A 21,201-nucleotide genomic window follows, 5' to 3' on the forward strand; every position below is an offset into this window, starting at 1 on the left:
CAATTTTGGGATCCTCCTTATGTAGTTCTATCATAGCTTGTAATTGTTCTTCTTTATTGGCGAAACTACTTTGATGATTCAATTGCATCTGCTAGAAGTCTTGTTGGAGTTTCATTAGTTATGTTTCTACTTCTTGACTGATGCTGACTTGCTATAGTTGCTGCTCTAAAAACAAAATCCTATCCTCCTTTTCTTTTAGTAGCACTTGAACTTCTGTTGCTTTATCAATTGTTTCCTAAGCGTATGCTCCTGCGATCTAAGAGAGCCTAGTTAGATTTTCTGGTGGGTCTATAGTTAGGTCTTTCCAAAGAACATCTAGAGGTTCATCCTCTAGAGCGAGCATGGCATCTATTTTTATTTTCTTTCTTTGCCTCCTGAAAACAGCCTTATGTTGTAGGCTATAAAATACGTCTAGAGGAGGAATCTCCTCTATCTTTAGTACAATTTCAGATGACGGAGCAACAGGAATATGCTATGTTTCCTATGTATTAATAGCCCCTTCTACCACCATTTCTATGGTTGTATCTCTTAGTTTTGTCAGTGGCTCTGCGCTCTGTTCCTCAGTGTTGATTAACTTATTAAACTTCTCCCATTACCCTTCCAGATCCACTACAAGTGTCTTTGTTGGCTTTGTAAGGGGAGTGGGAACTTCAGCTTGTTTCGGGGACAAAACCTACTGGTCAAGCTTTTCTGTAGATTGAGCTGTGTCTTTAATTGACCCCTCGCTTTTGCTGTGTTCACTCTTGGACTGATCATCGGACTTTTCAGCTGATTCTTTTTCAGAATTTGATTTAGAATTCTCTTCTTTTGAATTACCACTTATGCTAACACTAGGAATAGGCTCCCTTATTGGTTCAATGAGAAATTGGTCCAAAGGGACCTTTGTTAACCTCTGTTTTTTGTAATTGTCAAACTTTTGAAGTTCTTCTTGGTTAAACTGAATTCGTGGTATATGTAGAACCTCTCTTAAAGTGTTCTTCTACAGAAAGACATCGTCAAAAGGATCTGCTTCATTGGTAAACACTTTTATTTTAACCATTGTAGTAAAATTACTTACAACACCAAAAGGATCATACTGCCTCCCCGAGAACTTTGGTAGTTGTAAACATAACATATTATCAACCTCTTTAAAATCATGACCTAAGTCAAATAATGCAAAATCTCCACATATTATATGAAATTGAGGCCAAATGGCCTTTTTAGAATCTTTCAGTACTTTGCTCATTCCTCCAACGCCACAGGTCTGGTAGGCTATTTCCCTGGCCATTAGTTTATCAGGAATGTAAAAAGGAAGCACATGGGGTGAAGCAATGCTACCAAACACCCTGATGTATGTGAAAAACTCGTCTCCAAACCACCTTCCCACTTGGAGAATGTCAACTTCAGCTTCTGGGGAAAATCTTGGGGCGTCTCTGTTGTAGAGCATTTTATGAATAGGGAGCATAATTCCATGACAAATCTTGTAGAAATGTGGGATGAAATTGGATTCCCACAATACTTTGTGATAAACCTGAATGGGAAGAGGATTTTGTACCATCCACTTCCATCCCATGATAGGAAAATCAGAAACAAAACAAATGGCGTCCATGACATAGGCGCTCAAAAGAATGGAGGGTAAACCCTTGAAGTAAAACTTCTTTTAGTTCGATATCCTAAAATAGCAGAAGATAAATTATCTGATAAAATTTGAGCCCAATCCATTATGGTGGCATTGGTAGCCGCATCCAATAGAGGTAACCACTCTGATGAAAACTTATTGATGTCTGGTCTCCCAAACAGTCTACACAACGTTGCAGCGGCAATATAGTAAGGAGAAGAAAGAGAGCCAGTGGCGTACATACCATTTTTATCCTTATTTAATCTTTCCTCATTGTTCGACTAGTGCTTTGTGCATTCTGCCAAATCTTCGTTCTCCTTGGCAAAATTTTCTATAAACTGCTTATTGTAGCTAGCCTGGGTTTCTGCCAAGTGATACATACATCTCAAATTCTTTGTGGTAAATGACCCCATGACTTGCTGACTGGCCGTCTTAAATTCCCTATCAGATATATTTGCATGATCTATAATTAATTTCACCATATTAGTGTAGGGGAGTATCTTCGGCCTTGTAGCAATACAATGTAGAAACGAGCATGCAAGCTCAGTTAGGGACGCTTCAGAAGAGCCGCATCCATCGGCTGTAACTATAACCTTCATAATTCTCAAGTTTTCCTATTCTAACAATTGGTACATGGCTTCCCAGGTAGATATCCCTGCATCCCTAGTACAAGTGGTGTCTGTGAATAATGGAGTCATTTTTGTTTTCTTAGATGCAGGTGCTTTGCCTTTCTTCCCCATTTCGTCGTGTATTATGCTCTGCGTACTCTTCCTGAAAATTGCAAGCAGAGAGCAAGGATATGATAAAGATGATAATGAATACAGGAAATATCAATAGAAAGACAAAAATAAGGTGACGAGAAAGCTTTAATTCTAAAATCATATCAAAGATATCACCTTGTGTCAAATGGTCCTTTACCCTGATCTGAATCGTTTTTTAAATAAATGACCACTAATGGACCATTAAGTTAAAATTTAATGTTCATAACTTTTGCATTAAATGACAGAAAGTATTGTCCTAGAACTCTGAGCCCTTTGATCTGCGATAAAAGCGATTTTGCGATTTGCTTCGGAATATCACAGATCGCAATATCGCAAAACCTATTATCGTTAAAAACCATTATTTCGTCGGGTGGCTGCGATATGTGATTTGCAAGAGGCTATCGCATTTCGCGATATTTGGGTGTGTTACATTCAGTAGCGCCATGGAATTTGGAATTTGCGATGTGATGCGGTTGTAAGACTTTCTGATCTCGCATTCTCGTGGATCGCATTTTCGAGGGGTTACTTTTATAAGAGATGCCCACTGTGATCTTTTGCAATGTGATAATCACATTTTAAAAGTGGGTTTTTAAAAGCTTTTCTTAATATTTGAGACTTTCCGCTTATAAAGCTTTTCTTAGGTCTTGTGGTCATATAGCGCTTTTTATAAGGAAACTCATAGTTTTTGATGTTTCATGTGCTTGGAGTATGAAAAGATAAATTTACATGTTTTAGCAAGTTCCACTTTGATATCTTATTTTATTCTAAAAACAAAAGGCAGCATTAAATGCTAAGATTTGATTTTTTGGAAGGGTCCCCATTTATTAATGTTCTTACTAACACTAATAAAAGGGGGGTTGTTAATGATCACAACAGGGACATAGATGGAACTACAGAGGAAACAGTCGAGCAAAGCGCGGCAAATATATAGGCAGAAGTTCACTCTACATTCACTCAGTCATTAAAAAACCCAGTTATTGATTTGGAAAAGGAATGGGAACATTTCAACAATAAGATTCACACAAATGAACAAACATCTTAGGTACAGACTCCTAATCAAATGCAGTACCAGTCAGCTCAAGAAACAACAGTGGAAAAAGATGTACACACTCAGGATGTTGAGCTCATTCCTGACACCCTCACTTCAGAAATTATTTTAAGGATTGATGAAATTCCTCCACTAGATGTATTTTCTAGTCCTACCCACAAAATTGTTGTCAAGAGACAGAGGAAGAAAAGAAATCTAGAATTTGCTGCTATTATGACTCCTGACAATGAACCAATGGACATTGTATGGAAGGACTCGCCCATGGACCCATCTGAAAATCTTACAAAATTGTGGCAATTCACGGGAGCCTATGCTACAACAACTATTGACAAAGCGACAAAGGTCCAAATGCTACTTAAAGAAAAGTAACAAAGAATTCTGTTGTTGGAACAACAAGCAGAATTACAAGTAGCCTAGCTCCAGACGGAATTTGAATAGATGCAAATACAACATTAGGCCAGCCTAGCAGAAAGAGATGCGCAAATACAAGCTATGACCAATAAGTATAAAGACAATCCACAAATCGATGAGTTCATAAAAAAAGCACTCAGTCTTAACTCCCAACCAATGCAGCAGAAGGAATTTCTTTACCAGGAGATCTCACAAATAAGTCCTTATTGCGAGATCAGTGATAAGCTAACAAGCCAAGTTGTCGACATGAGACTTGATTATGAAAAAATCCATAAAAATATTTCTGACTGTATCACCTGGCAAGAATCAGAAGAAGGGAGAAAGGTTGATATGCCAAAACTAGAGGAATCGCATAAAGACATCTTGTTCACAGTTTGGGATTCTCTGCACAAGCAAGTAGAAAGGGAAATAACAATCGTAGCAGCAACAACAAACAACGTAATGGAAGCCATCAACGAAAATTTTCATGGCGCCAACCTGGTTATAGAAAGCATACCAGGATTTCTTCCAAATGTCAAACAATTAGAGAAGCAGTGGAGAGAGGCAACAAAGGAAAAAGAGGAGGTGATTAAACGAATGAGCAAGCCAAACTGGGAAGCATACTGGAAATTCTTGGTAAAACCATACAGCCAGTGGATGACCTTGAGATTCGTCACAACCTCCACTCAAAAATGGTGCCAGCACTAACAGACGCTATATTTCATGGGCAATTGAAATCCGCGATCAGCCAATCGATGCAGCTCAAACCTATGACAGATATTTGTGATCTCAAAGATCGAATTAAAAGGAGTTAGTCACTTATTTTATTTTATTTTTAGTTTTATTTTCGCATAACCTGAGGCAGGTCGTTTAAACCTCCTCAACTATTTTTGTAATAATATATTTTAGGACCTATAGTTTGGCATTTAAACCCCTCTCATGCATTTAGAAAGGGGTCCAGAAATTTTACCAGAAACATTCTTTGAAACATCTCACTTCTGTACTTTTGAGGAGGTTCTAATGGAATGAATGGAACAGGATCTATTTTCTCTTAAATATCTAGCATGTTCTACTGAAAGGCACTTTTGTACTCTTAGAATATGTTGGATTGATTGAAATTTGTTCGATATTGTTGAAGCACATGAGTTGGACTCGTCATATATGGTAATTTTATCTTATGATCTTGTTTTATTTATGTATCAGGCAATACTTCTTCTTTTAATTGTTTTATGTATGAAAGTATGAATTACAATTTAGCATTATTGCACTTTTGTACGATGTTGGCTTTAACTTTATTCTGAATACATGAACAATTTATATGCGGTATATCTTTCACAATCGTTTTGGCTAACTATTTATCCAAAATGATTACTGTTAAATGATTTCATTTCTTATTCCAGTTGGAAGATCTATATTACCAATTTTTGTAGGACATTATTGTAGATCGCATATTGTATTGAATTCCCAGGTATATTTATATTTAAGTAGTGTTTAAAATAGGATATATGCATGTGTTTAGCAGTTTAGATTAGATTACACTTAGCTTAATCACCCTCCTGTTACATCATATATCACCCCATCAACACTATCAAAATTTCTTCTGGGAAACTGGTCCCATTATCCCCAGTCGAAGCCACTACAACAAATGGAAAAGGAGCTGCCAACCAAGGTTCGGACCGGGTGGTTTTCTCGCATGTTGTAGCAATGAATTTCGTGGCTTCAACACAGATACATAATTGGTTCTATAATATTTTAAAACCTCACTAAAATATTACTCGAGTTATAATATTCATTTGATTGTGTATCTGAAGAGGTATAGATCGAAGGAATTTCATGAGCAACTTGAAATAAATTGTCATGATGCAAGACTGGAATTTACAAGGCATGAGATGGATGCTTGATGATTTGATTACTTTCTTCTTCGTCATGGATGACCTCACTTTCTTGTCTCAATGTGAAATTTAACTCATCAAATTGTGAATTTGAAGAGCATGGCATATTTTCATCATAGGTTAATTCATTACAAGCAATAGGACACAAGGGACAGTGGATTGAAGAAGTTTCAATAGGAGAATCTTCTTTGACCAGATCAGATTCTAGATTTAAAACTTTCAGATCAAATCCTTCATTAAAAATCAAGAAATCGGTTAATGTACCTAGGCATCCATCACCATGTACATTAGCAAGATCATTGTTATTAGGATGATGGTTTCCCAAGGATTTTAATTGATTAAACATCTTGATTTCATTTGGTCGACTGTTGAGATCACTATATTCTAAATCGGCTAAGAATGAAGGAATGTCATATTGACATAGGGGACTTTGAAAAAGGTAAGATATATCAAAAGTATATTCACCTTTCTACTACCTGTGAAATGTGACCACCTTGTACCTAATCACCATTTGGACCAGCAAATTGAAAATCAAAAGTATCTAAAAAACTAGTTGGCAGAGTAGATTGATTAAGTGGATCAAGGTAAAAAGGGTCATGAGATATAAATGATAGAGGATGACAAGTGTCCCTTGAAGAAATGACATGTTTAATGGTGTTAGATTCAATATTTTGGTTATGTACATTAATGTGATCAAGCGGAATCAAGGGACCAATCTTCACCTTAGCTTGCTTGTAAATATTAGGACATTATAAGTTTTCTATATATAGTGTTGACCACGAAGATAAATGTAGGTGGGATAAATGGATCATCAATTTGATTTTTGTATTTCTCAACTTCAATGATAACACTAGAGACTACCTTGTTTCTAAATGAAAAGGGAGGAGGAGAAGGGACAAAAGGAGTGGTAGATTCCTCCTTTGGAATTTGAGGTGTCTCATGCTAAAAAAAAATTGGGAGAGCCTAGTCAACCAAGGATTTAGATTTAGATTGTTTCAAGGACATTTGAACCAAATGTCGTAACTTTTCCTTGAAGGAATCCCAATCCAATTATTCTTTGGGAAACTCATAACATAGGTGAAGAAATTTATTAGAAAATCCTCTATTGATTCATCATATTTCATTCTAAGTTTATTAATCCTTTTATAAACATCTTGGTAATCATACTTTTCAAAGGCTTGGTGAATCTCCTTGAAAAATTGTTCAAATGAATGAATTGAAGCAGTTGGTAAGGTATGACACCACAACTTAACTCGATCTTCAAGTGTGAGGGTGAATAATTTACAAGCAACATCTTCATAAATCACTTCATTAATATTGCAAAACATAAGAAATGGATATGTATGTTTGGCTATAGATGTTCCACCCTCGCCATCAAACTTTAATTGAGACAAGTTGAAAATAAGTTCCACGGGGAGTGTAATATTTTCTTTATTAAAAAATATATTGGGATTATGATTTTGGAATGGGCCATTCAAGATAAAAGATTCAAACTAGACTCAACGGGCTCAGCTTATCATCTTCCCTCCTTCTAGCACTAACTTTTGACATTGCTAAAAGTCTACCAACAAAGGGGTCTCCCCGATATGAAGTCCCAATTAGACCTCACATTATTTGGAGTAGGAGCCCCAACTAGATAATAAGGTTATTTTCCATAATCTTAGGAATTTTCCTTGGCTGCAATTATCAACATAAGAAATTATGCAAACAATCTTTGAAATAAGAAGGTAAGTTGACATTGTGAAGCATACAATTGTAATGTATATAAGGTACTTTCATAATAAAGAAAGAGAGAGTGAGATGCTAGAAGGAAATAAATAGTACTATCATAAAAGAGACACACAAGAGCATGGAAAGAATTGTTGATTAACCTACAAAGTAGTTCAAAAGATAACAATGATGATAAAAGAAAATAAAAATTCACATTCAATGAGTTGCATGCCAAAGCCAATATATACCAAGGAGATCTACTTTTAGAAAGTAACTCATCTTGTACACTTTTTATGTTGTAAAAGTAGGTTTCCCCTAAAAAATAGTTCTTATTTATTCACATCTCTCATTCTCAAGGAGTAGAATTACTTCGTTGGCTTTGGCATGCAACTCATTTGGGGATGAGATGAGAGCATCAGGTTGATAGGAGGGAGGGTTTTTGGATTTAGAAAGGTATGCTATGTTGAATTTCTCTAGCTATGTTCAATCTTCATAATATTATTTTGTACTCGTAATGATGAAAAGTAAATTGTATGTGTAAGAGAAAAAAATTATATGAATCATGTTCTTCATGACTGTAAGAAAAAGAGAGTATTTCATTATATTTGAAAGAAAATTATAACAGTGGGAAAAATGAAAATTTGAATTTTTGTATTTGCCACCAAAAGTGACCAAGTTGACCCTCCAAGTGACAAGTCATCCTACCCATGGGACACACCCTTTCCCATGAGAGAAAGACTATAAATAAGTCTATTCACTCTCCTCCAAGGACACACTTCGGACCATACATTTTATCTATGTTCAAGAAAAGAAGACAAGGTGTATAAGATCGAATATCAAAAGGAAGATACTCACTCACTCTAGCAAATCAAGGAAGACGAATTATGTACAAGTTTTTGAGGTACATTTCTCTATGGTATAGTGTGAAGGTTTTGTGGTTTTGTGCACAAATCTGAAGCACCAATTTTGTGACACCATCCAAATTTAAAGGCTGAGATTGTGGACGTGTTTATTCCCTCTTGGAGACCTTATCTCTATGGTATATCGCTATGGGAAAGTACAAATTTTGAGGAGACTTGAAGGATGTTTCTAGACTGTCTTAGAGATGTTGTTGCAAAACTTATTGGAAAGAATTGTGGAGGGTAGACTTGGTCCTTAGTGGTTGTTCATCTTGATGGTTAGTTGACTTTGATGTATCTCTTGTTGCAATGATTCTCTAAGGAAAATGTTGGTTGGGTTTTCCCCACGTTGTGTTTTTTCCCAGGGTAAAATATTGTTATATCCTTGTGCATTGTGATCTCTATTGCTCTTGTGCTTTCTATGGTTGAATTTCGGAATGTATAATTTCTTAATGATATCTTGAAAGAGAGAACAATCATCTACACCTTTGGAAGTAATTATCAAGTTTAAGAAATAATTACTTGCATATATTGTACTATAAAAATCAACATGTTAATCATAAATGTTTTTTAATTTTTAAGATAGAGTAATCATTGGAGATTAGTGCTTGGGTTAAGTCATATTTTTCCTTTTTCAAGTATTAGGGAGTTGAGATATGAATGGATTTAGAAATGAGAGTTTTTATAAAAAACTTTTTGTGTTAGGTGATGATGGGATTAGGCATCCAAGGATCAGTGAGTATGGGTTTTCTTTCTATATGCTTGGTGGGTATGAAAACTGTCAAGACGAGTGAAGAAAACATCCATGAAGGAGACAGAATTATCCTTTTCGATTTCCAAGGTGAAATCAATATGGGGAGAAATGTTATTAAGGTGGTTGAAAAAGGTGATAAGGGATGAATTCCCATGAGGCCACATCACAAAGGTATCATCAACAAAACGATATTATATGAGATCACATGATTTTGATGCTTCAGTCTCAAAATGTTCCATGAAGATATTGGCAACCACTCAGTATAAGGATGACCCCATCAATATAGCTTTAGTTTGTTCATAGCAACTCCCATTGAAGGTAACAAAAGTGGAGCTCAGAAATATTTTGATAAGATTTAAGGTTTCAAGGTTAACAAATTGAGAGATCATGTTAACGGTGTCAAGAACAAGGATTTTGGTGAATAAAGACATGACATAAAATTTGATGATAATGTCTTGTTCAAATGTAGGTTCCTAGTTTTGAGAATAAACATATTTTGGAAAGCTTATTTTAATATTAATTTCCTTTGACTATCTTATTCTCCACAATGGGTAGTAGGTCAATCATGAGCACATGATCTCATTGCCTAAACCTTATTACAATTGCAAAGTTTCCATGCACATATAAACTTTGTTTTTACCTTCTTGATTACCATGTTGATTATCCTTGGTTTGCCTATTAAAAACATAAATTAGAAACTTTAAATTTATTACAAAATTAGTGTCACTGATATCATATGTAGTAAAACCTACTAAACTGAGAATTTTATATGCATCTTCATTCAAGGATTATGTATTTCTCCTAGAGAGGTTCCATACTAATATCCATATAATCTAGCACTTGTTGCTCTACCTTCTCTTATAATGCAGCTAGAGATCCTTCAAAATTAAACAAAGCATCATTAGGCACTAAAAAGGATGATTTCAATGGAGTAATTAGTGTTGGGGATGTAAGTGGTAGGGATGGAGGTTGGATCTCTATTTTCTTTCTTATCACGACATTGTCAAATCATTTAATAGGAATAATAACTTCCATCTTTTGAGACATAAAAATTGAAAAATCTTCTAGAAGTGAATATTGTATAACATTTCTACCACTCTTTTCATTAAATATTTTCAAAGGAGGCTTGTTTTCAAAACTATTTTCTTTCTCCATTTCCCGATTAGTTAGGTTACTCGAAACTCAGTATACTCCCTTTTTTTAGTAGCATAGGTGTTGTTTCCTATAAATTTTGGCTTTATGTGAGTAATATTTGAATAATCTACTTATGTTAAAATTATAATAATGTCAAATTTGTGTTGGGAATGAAAATTAGGAGCACGAAGGCTTCACCTTTCTGACCAATATCTTACCACTTTCATTCATAAAGCGGGTTTTTTTAATTGTGAAAAACAGAGTTAATATATTATAGGTTTTGGGTGGGGTGCGTGGGGTGTGGGAAGGAGGGGTTTATAGATAGTGGGGGTATAAAAAAGGTTATTTGGTAAAAATAGGGTATATCTATTAAAAATAAGGGTTATTTTTATTAGGAAGATGTATTAGGAGTGGGATTCAACAAAAGGATTTGGGGAAGTTCTTATAAATATCTAGTGATATTGGAGGTATTCTTTAATATCCCATGAATGATGGCACTATGAAACAAGTTGACTAAGTGGATACCTTATTATAAAGAGGCATATATTATATATTCATTATGTAATAAGGAGGCTAAGTCTAAAGAAGTTACAATATTGGTTGCTCACAGTGGCGAGGAAGTAGTCATAGGTGTGTATTATGCACCAAAACATCCAAATAGCATAAAAAGAGAAAGAGAAGTAATTCTACTCCTTGAGAATGAGAGATATGAATAAATAAGAACTATTTTTTAGGGGAAACCTAATTTTACAACATAAAAAGTGTACAAGATGAGTTACTTTCTTAAAGTAGATCTCCTTGGTATATATTGGAGACAAAGCACGGTTCAAGACTATTTCTCTCTACAACCCCACCTATAAGATTACAAAAAAAATTATAGCCCTTTGTCTTAAAGAAGTTCTATATGATCACATGTCAACATAACAACTTATCCTCGCACTCCACTCATACAAGGTATCTAAAGTCAATGATTTACAAAGTTAACCTTTCAAAGGCATCTGAAAGAGCTAGTTGGTTACACATCCACCTGCTTCCAATACATTTGGGCTTCTATCACACTCTTGTTACCTATATAATGAATTGCATTATATTTTCATTATTTTCTTTAACAAGCAAATGGGTCTCCATATACTTATTCAATGCGGAATGAGTGATGAGATAGGGATGCCCCCTCTACCCACTTCTTTCCATCTTTATGGTAGGAGGCCTAAGAAAATTGATCAAGGATGCATTGGCTAGGTAGACCTAAAATGTATATTTGTTAGCAACACAGGTTTCATCGCTCACTTACCATTTGTGGATGGAATTATGATGTTATCTAAATGGAACCTAAGGTACATTTAGCATTTGCAGGATCTTTTTAGCACCATTTACAAAGCCACGGGAATGTACATAAAGAGATCTAGATCCTCCATGTACTCTTAGGGTATATCTAACGGGGAAAAATATTACATTTCTCATTTATTCTCTATCAAGGTTGATAAAATTAGAGTAGGCTACAAATACTTGGTGTCTATTCTTAAACAAAATTACTATAGTAAAAAGGATTGACTTTAGCCATTGGAAAAAATTGAAAAGAAAATGCATTTCCAGTGTAATAGATGGTTGTCTCAAGTAGGTAATCTATTCTGAGTAAAATTTATTCTTGAAGTAATACCATTCCATTGGTCATCCTTCACTTGGATTGTCAAAGGTATTTTGGTAAAAAAATTTCAACCATCCTTTCAATTCCTATGGCATGGGTGCAAGGAAAAAAAACCCTAACCTCTTGGAAAAGGCTAGCCACCCCAAAAGATTTGTGGGGATGAGGTCTAAAAAGTATATTTATGTTCTTGAAACCCATAGTATCCAAAAGGGTGTGGATATTAATCAAGGGGAATGGGTTATGGACCTAGGTTACAAAGGGTAAATATATCTCACATGACTCAATTGTGGATTGGATCAGGGAATCTGGAAAAAATCACAAAATGGTTCTATTATTTGGAAATCTATTGTTGGATTTCACAATTATAACGAGAGGGGGGATGAATCAGTATAATGGAAATTTTACTTATTTAAATAGTCAAACAACATAAAACATCAATATCATAAACTGAACAAGTAACTCAAGTTATACATGGAAACCCTCACAGAAGAAAACCATAAAACTTCTTTATATAGAATATCTTGTAAGCATTAACCTACATGAGAACCCAATCCCCTTTACTACTTTGTAGGCACCAACCTACTACAGACACAAATACCCTCTACTGCTTTGTAAGCACCAACCTATAGGAGACGTCAATACCCTTTATGTTGGAAATAATACTGAGAGGGGGGGTGAATCAGTATTAGCAATTTAACAATATTTCATTTCCATAAATAGATTTATATACGCTACTTCTGTTAATGAAACTTACGTGTATATGCAACTGTGTTTAGAGCAGCGTATATCTTGTAAACTTATAATTTAGTTAGTTGATCCTTAATCTGTGTATTAGAACCATATAACCAGTAATCAAGTGCAGTAAATAGAACAAGAAATCACACAAATGAACACAAGATATAAGCTGGAAACCCAATGTGGGTGAAAACCACCTGCTGCAATCATCTCTATCTTTCTTTAATAAGAAACTTCTTTTTACAAATTTTGTACTGGTGCAGCCTTATACCAGTACGCAAGCTTCTACCTACAGAAGGCTACAACCTTCTCTCATTCTCCAGTTTTTCCTGGAAGGGAGATACAACCCCCTTATCTCTTGTATTAGCTGATGTTTTTACTAGTATGTAGGCGCTGACCTACAAAAGCTACAACCTTCCCTTTTCTTCTAGGGACCACGTTTCATAAATTTTCAGACTGGATCCATCAATAACATCAATCAAACATCAAATATATCTGCATCAACCAATCTCCTTTGTACCAACCAAAATTGAATCAAACAATCACTTTTCTTAATGTTGTAACCAGAATACATTAACAGTAACCAGAACCCAATCCAGAACCCAGAACACACAACAACAACCAGAAGTAGCTAAAACATATTTTATGAGACGTACGCTACTTCAATGTGTCGAACATGTGTTCATACACTGTTATATGAAGGTAGACATGTGTATACGCTGTTTTGAAATGCCAAACCAACGTGTATACGTGCCTTTGCTATATTGAACCTACGTACAGATCTGTAAAAGATGATTTAACCTTTACAACGATTCAGACATCAGTTATACCCAGATCATCAGATTTACAGATTACGACATGTGCTAATTATAAAAGATCAAAATCACAGAAGATACTTCTCTTCCAGCCTTAAGATCTTGACCCATCAATAGAACTTATCCTTCTTCAAGCGCTCAGGTTCCTCCTTGATTCAGATCCAGCTATGCACCATAACCCAATGACCAGTATTCTAGATCTTGCTCTTCATTAGATATTCAATACTTGAGTGCCCTTGCCTAATGATCTCCTCCTCCTTTTATAGTCTTAGGCCTTACTCAATACCATGGTCCAAAACCACTTAGAATCAATACTTTGGACAAAATACCTGGGGTCAACACTTCGAACAAGATACCTTGGACCAATACCATGGGTCAAAATACCAAGGATGAAATACCACGGACCAAAACCAAGTTTTCCAACATGTACGTGCTTTTCCTTGCGTGAAAGTGTGTGTTTATGCATACGTTCCTTTTGGTCTGCGAACCTGCATGCATATGTGGTTTGGTTGAGGGGAACCTGCGTATACCTCTTTTTCCTTCATTCTGTGATCCTGAACTGTGATCTGTCATCTGAGTGAGTTGCCATCAAGGACAACACCTATGTCATAGCGCCAAACCTATGTCATAATGCCAACAATCTCCCCCTTTGGACTTGATGGCAACCCCAAGTCATTCTCCTCCTTTGTCATCAAGGGCAAAGGGTTATGCTCCCCTTGAGTATATGCTGAATTCTCTGATATGCTGAAGTGTGTTGTTCATGCTCCCCTTGACTATAAGCAAGGTCTGCAAAAAGATTTTCTATAAGAAGAACATGACTCTATACATCATAAATGACCTTCCTATCACCAAAGATTCCTACATACATCCATCTCCCAACCAAGTGGGGATATACCGAGATTGACTCATCCACCCAACCAAGTGGGGATATACAAAAAGTTTATACATGATAAAACAAGAACATTACATCATCCATCTCAGGCATAGTGGGGAAACAAAATAGGTCGTTACATGACCTTGATAATAAAAGATATACATGACATAGAGACAAAATATCTAAAACAAGACTATGATAGTCATCAGCAACTATCATCAGTAGCATCTGTCAATCACCATCCAGACCAGCAACCATGATCTCCCTCTGCGCTTGAATCAAAAACAACTGTGAAATTGTACCAAGATCTTCTAAGATAATGCCAACAATGCATTATTAGAAGTATATGCTCCCCCTGAACCTGTGCCAGATGGTCTCTGTCAGACCCATATCAGACTCTTTTCATCCTGAGTTTGGCCCACTGTTTTTCTTCAAACCAACATATACATGACTGTATCCATAGAAACCAGCGTATATATGCGGATATGATTCATGAAACTCGCGTATAACCACTTTTCTATGAACCAGATAGGTTTCAATAGCAAGATTATGCATTGACTACTCCTAGCTTCTGTCTGAGATATTCAAATCTCTCTGGGCAGCAGTTTAGTGAATATATCAACAACCTGTTCTTTGGAGGGAACATACTCCAATTTGACCTTTTGTTCAGGCACTTGTTCATGGAGAAAATGATATTTGATAGGTATGTGCTTGGTCTTGGATTGCACGACTAGATTCTTTGAAATACTGATTGCACTTGTATTATCACATAGAATGGAGATGGGTGGAGTACATGTGATCTGAATGTATTGCAATGTTTGTATCCTACAAAGGAGTTGTGTGCAACAAGATGCAGTGGCCACATATTCTGCTTCAGTTGTAGATAATGCAATTGAACTTTGTTTCTTGCTGAACCAAGACACTAATCTGGAACCCATATAGAATGCACCACCACTAGTGCTTTTTCTGTCATCCATGCTTCCTACCCAATCTGCATCTGTATATGCATGAAGTGTAAGATCTGTATCTCTAGGATACCATAAACCAAAGTTTTGTGTTCCTTGAAGATATTTGAAAATCCTTTTGACTACCTAAAGGTGTGCTTCCTTTGGATTTGCTTGGAATCTTCCAACTATTCCCACTGCATGCATGATGTCTGGTCGGGTACCTGTTAGATAGAGCAAACTACCAATCATGGATCTGTAGGTTGGTTGATGTACTGCTGCTGATTCATCATTTGCGCTGAGGCTGCATCCTGTTACCATAGGGGTACATACTAGTTTAGAATCTTCCATGCCATATTTCTTCAAGATCTGCTTGAGGTACTTGGTTTGTGATAGAAAAATACCATCTTTATTTTGTTGAACTTGTAAACCAAGAAAATATGTGAGCTCACCAAGCAGGGACATTTCAAATTCCTTCTGCATTACCAAAGCAAAGTTTTGACTCATGGCTTCTTCATTGCTACCAAAAATGATATCATCGACATACACAACAAGTATTAGCAATTTATCATTGTCAATTTTTATATATAGATTGCTATCAGTTGATCCTTTTGAAAAACCTTGTTGATGAAGGTATTTGTCAAGACGATAATACCAAGCCCTTGGAGCTTGTTTTAGACCATAGAGAGCCTTTTTGAGTCTGCATACAAGTTTTGGATCATTTCTGAGGATGAATCCGTCTGGTTGCTCAATATACACTTCTTCTTCTAGGTCTCCATTAAGAAAGGCAGATTTCACATCCATTTGATATACTTTGAACTTCTGAAAGCTAGAAAGAGCAAGGAACATTCTTATGGCTTCAAGTCTAGCAACAGGTGAAAAAGTTTCTTCAAAGTCTATACCTTCTTGTTGAGTATACCCTTTACAAAAAAGTCTGGCATTGTTTCTAATAACTTCTCCATTTTCATTTAGCTTGTTTTTGAATATCCATTTGGTTCCTATGACATTCTTATCATTAGGTCTAGGAACCAATTCCCAAGTATTATTCTTTTCAATCTCCTCAAGTTCTTCATTCATGGCCTTGACCCAACATTCATCTTTGCATGCTTCATTTACATTTTGCGGTTCGACGAAGGAAAGCAATGCTAGATAGCTTGGAGCTTCTGTAATAGTTCTTCTTGTCTGCACACCTGCCTCTTTCTGACCCAAAATTTGTGTCTTGGATGATTCTTCTGAACATACCTAGATGGAGTCTTTTCTTCTACCCTTATCTGTTCTTTTGGTGCCTCATTAGTTTCTTCTTTAGAATTAGTCTGATTTGATGTGGAAGGATAGTCCTCATCTTCTTCATAATCTTCGGTTTTTACCTGATTTTGATTTTTACCTGCTTCATCAACCACAACATCAATACTTTCAACAATTTTCCCAAGTCTTTTATTATAACACTTTACTTCGGAAAGAGTAACCAAGGAGAATGCCTTCACCTGCTCTAGGTTCAAACTTGCCAAGTTTTTCATCAGTCCTTTTGATGTAACATTTGCTTCAAAAAACTTTGAAGTATTTTACAGTAGGAGTCTTACCATACCAATGTTCATGTGGAGTTTGAGTTTTGTTTACCCAGACGTTTGTTTTGTTGAGAATAGTGATGGCAGCAAATGCAGCTTCACCCTAGAAGGTCACAGGAGTTCCAGACTCATCTAGCATAGCACAAGCCATTTGTTGAATAGTTCTATTCATCCTTTCTACCACTCCATTTTGCTGAGGAGTTCTTGCGGTATAGAATTCTCTTCTTATTCCATGTTCTTCACCAAAGTCAAAGAATTCATCCAAGGTAAATTCCCCTCCTCGATCAGACCTGAGGCATTTGATTTTGCGATCTGATTAATTTTCAACCAAGGCTTTGAAGGCTTTGAACTTTTCGAAAGCTTCATATTTATGCTTTATAATTCCTATCCAACACATTCTGGAAGAGTCGTCAATGAACAATATAAAGTATTCTTCTCCACGAGGTGACTTTTTCCTAGATGGACCACATAAATCAGTGTGAACAAGTTCAAGAGGCTTACTAGTTGATCCTTCCTTCTCATGGAAATGTGCTCTAGTTTTCTTACCAAATTGACATGATTTACATATTGTATTCTCTGGAATGCTGATATCAGGAAGATCACAAACAACCCAGTATCTGCATGCTTTTCTTATTTGAGAGAAACTTAGATGCCCCAATCTTCTGTGCCATAACTAGTGTTCATCGTTTTTGCTTAGGTAGCATTGTTGTTGTCCCCCCTTGAGTATGTACAGGTTGTTTGGAGTTCTTACACCTTTAATCACTGTTTCTCCTGTATCAAGCTCACAAACAACACATCCATTTGATCGAAATACTACCTCATTTCCTTAATCACACATTTGACTGACACTCAATATATTATGCTTTAGACCATCTACATACATAACATTTGCAGCTTTAACTTTTTCTTTTAAGAGAATGGAGCCTTTACCTTTTATGACTGCAGGAGTGTCATTACCAAATGAGACCTTCTTTTCCTTTTCTAAGGCATTATATGATTGAAGTTTTTCTTTATCACCTGTCATGTGTTTTGAGCATCCACTGTCGATGTACCACTGATTTTCTTATCCTTCTGCATACAAGGCTATACCACATCTTTCTGTTTGCGATTCTTTCTTTCTCCATGTTTTGGGACCCAATGAAGCTTGCTCCTTCTGAGATGTTTGCCGAAATTTACTCCTGCATTCAGAATCTTCATGACCAAAGTTGTTACAGATAGAACATCCTATTTCATTTTCAAGAGCATAAAAGTTATTGTAGGTCCTTTTCATGATCCTAGTCACATTCTTTTGATTTCATGCTTCTCTAGTCATGATGGTCTTGTAAGCAACACATTGAGCAGCTTTGTGTCCAAAGTTATGACATGAAAAACATTGGCCATTAAAGAAATTCCTACGATTATCGAATCTACTGACCTGATGATTGTAGTTTCCATTAACATTCATTCTTGAAGCAAATTGAGACTGATTTACCTGTGGTTGGTTATAGCTTCTGTTCATCCTTGAAGTAGATTGAACCTGATTTACCTGGTGATCTGCTTTATGCCTTTGCTGACGATTGTCAACCTATTCACTTCTCCTTGCTGCATCAAGATAGCTTTTCGAGGTTGATGGCTTATGTGCTTGAGATGCTTCTTCAATATATCCAAGACCTATATTTATCAGAGGAGAATGCTGCACTTTGATAATTTCATCTAAATTTTCTAATCTTTTCGCAAATCTAAGATTGAGAGCTTTTGTTTTCTCAATATCTTTTCTTAGCCCCACAATTTCACATTCTAAGTTTTCATTGTGTTTTTCCCTTTTAGCAAGTTGGAATGTCAGAGTATCTATAATCATACTCTTTTCTTCTAAACAGATTTTAAGTTTAGAAATTTCTTCATAGAGACCATATTCATCTAAAGCATCCAAGAATCATCATCTTCAAAAGCCATCAAAAGTCTATAATCATTACCATATTCATCTTCATCACTATTTGATAAACCATCACTATCTTCATGCATATAATAGCTCTTCTTACCTACATTTTGTTTTCTATTCCATTTTTCCAGTTCCTTACCTTTATCAAGCTTATCTTTATGAGGACATTTGGCTGCATAATGACCGACTCTTACACAAGCAAATCATTTGAAAGGTAGTTTACCTCTGAATCTTCCAAAACCTCGTTGAAGGTTTTTGACAAAGTTTGCTTCTTCCTCTCCTTCTGAAATGTGTCCCGGTTCATTGAGCTCTTCTCTTCCTGAAGCCTTGAATGCGGCTTCTCCCATATCTGATGGACCTCCTTTTCTCATTTCAACAGCAGTTAGGATTCCGTGTAGCTGTGCCATAGTCATACTCTGAAGATCCTGCTTTTCTTCTATCGCAGAAAATTTTGATTCAAACTTAGAAGACAAGGATCTTAAAACCTTTTCAACTAAAGTAACTTCTTTTATCTCTTCACCCAAGTTTTTCATGCGATTAACAATCTCATCTATATGTAGGAATTAATGATCTATACTTTCATCATTGTGCATTTTGAGAGTTTCATATTGAATTCTGAGAGATTGTAGTTTTGCACGTGTTACTTGATTGTCTCCTTCATAGCTTAGAACGATCTTGTCCCATATTTCTTTGGCGGTTTTGAGATGCATAACCTTGACAAATTTTGATTGTGACAGACTCCCCAATAGTGTATTGACAGCCTTGGCATTTGTTTCATACTGCTTTTTACCTGCCATATGTGTAGGAATTGCTAATGGAAATGTATATCCTCCTTCCACGATTTCCCAAACATTTGTTCCAAGAGATTGAAGATAGGCTTTGGTTCTTACCTTCGAATAGAAGAAGTTGCTCCCATCAAAGATTGGTGGTCTAATGGATCCCTCTCTTTCGTAGTTTCCCATGATGATAGATCTTCATTCAAGTGATCAAGATTCTTCTGAAGGACCTGCTCCGATTCCAGTTGTTGGAAATAATACTGAGAGAGGGGGTGAATCAGTATTAGAAATTTAACAATATTTCATTTCCACAAACATATTTATATACGCTACTTTTGTTAATGAAACATGTGTGTATACGCAATTTTGTTTAGAGCAACTAGCGTATACCTTGAAAACTTATAATTTAGTTAGTTGATATTTAATCTATGTATCAGAACCATATAACCAGTAATCAGGTGCAGTAAACAAAACTGGCAATCACACAAATGAACACAAGATATAAGGTGGAAACCCAATGTGGGTGAAAACCACCTGCTACAATCGTCTCTAGCTTTCTTTAATAAGAAACTTCTTTTTACAAATTTTGTACTGGTGCAGCCTTATACCAGTACGCAAGTTTCTACATGCAGAAGAGTATAACCTTCTCTCATTCTCCAGCTTTTCCTGGAAGGGAGCTACAACCCCCTTATCTCTTGTACTAGCTGATGTGTTTACTAGTACGTAGGTGCTGACCTACAGAAGGCTACAACCTTCTCTTTTCTTCCAGGGACCACATTTCATAAATTTTCAGACTGGATCCATCAATAACATCGAATATATCTACATCAACCAATCTCATTTGTACCAACCAAAACTGAATCAAATAATCACTTTTCTGAATGTTGTAACCAGAATACAGTAACAATAACCAAAACCCAATCCAGAACCCAGAACACTGCAACAACAACCAGAAGTAGCTAAAACATATTTTATGAGACGTACGCTACTTCAATTTGTCAAACCTGCATTCATACATTGTTATATGAAGGCAGACCTGTGTATACATTATTTTGAAATGAAGAACCAGCGTGTATACCCACCTTTGCTATACTGAACCTGTGTACAGATCTGTAAAATATGATTTAACCTTTACAACTATTTAGACATCAGTTATACCCAGATCATCAGATTTATAGATTACGACATGCACCAATTATAAAAGATCAAAACCACACAAAGATACTTCTCTTCAAGCCTTAAGATCTTGACCCATCAATAGAACTTATCCTTCTTCAAGCGCTTAGGTTCCTCCTTGATTCAGATCCAGCTATGCACCATAACCAAATTACCAGTATTCTAGATCTTGCTCTTCATTAGATATATAATACTTGAGTGCCCTTGCCTAATGATCTCCTCCTCCTTTTATAGTCTTAGGCCTTACTCAATACCATGGTCCAAAACCACTTAGAATCAATACTTTGGACCAAATACCTGGGGTCAACACTTCGGACAAGATACCTTGGACCAATACCATGGGTCAAAATACCAAGGACCAAATACCATGAACAAAAACAAAGTTTTCCAACATGTACATGCTTTTCCTTGCCCGAAAGTGCGTGTATACGCATATGCGCCTTTTGGTCTGCGAACCTGCATGCATACACGGTTTGGTCAAGGGGAACCTTTGTATACCTCTTTTTCCTTCATTCTGTGATCCTGAATTGTGATCTGTCATCTGAGTGAGTTTCCATCAAGGACAACA

This window comes from Pinus tabuliformis, chromosome Q, assembly GCF_031772625.1.
Source record: "Pinus tabuliformis cultivar Carrire ecotype Pingquan chromosome Q, CPIR1, whole genome shotgun sequence".
In the NCBI taxonomy this organism is placed as follows: domain Eukaryota; kingdom Viridiplantae; phylum Streptophyta; class Pinopsida; order Pinales; family Pinaceae; genus Pinus; species Pinus tabuliformis.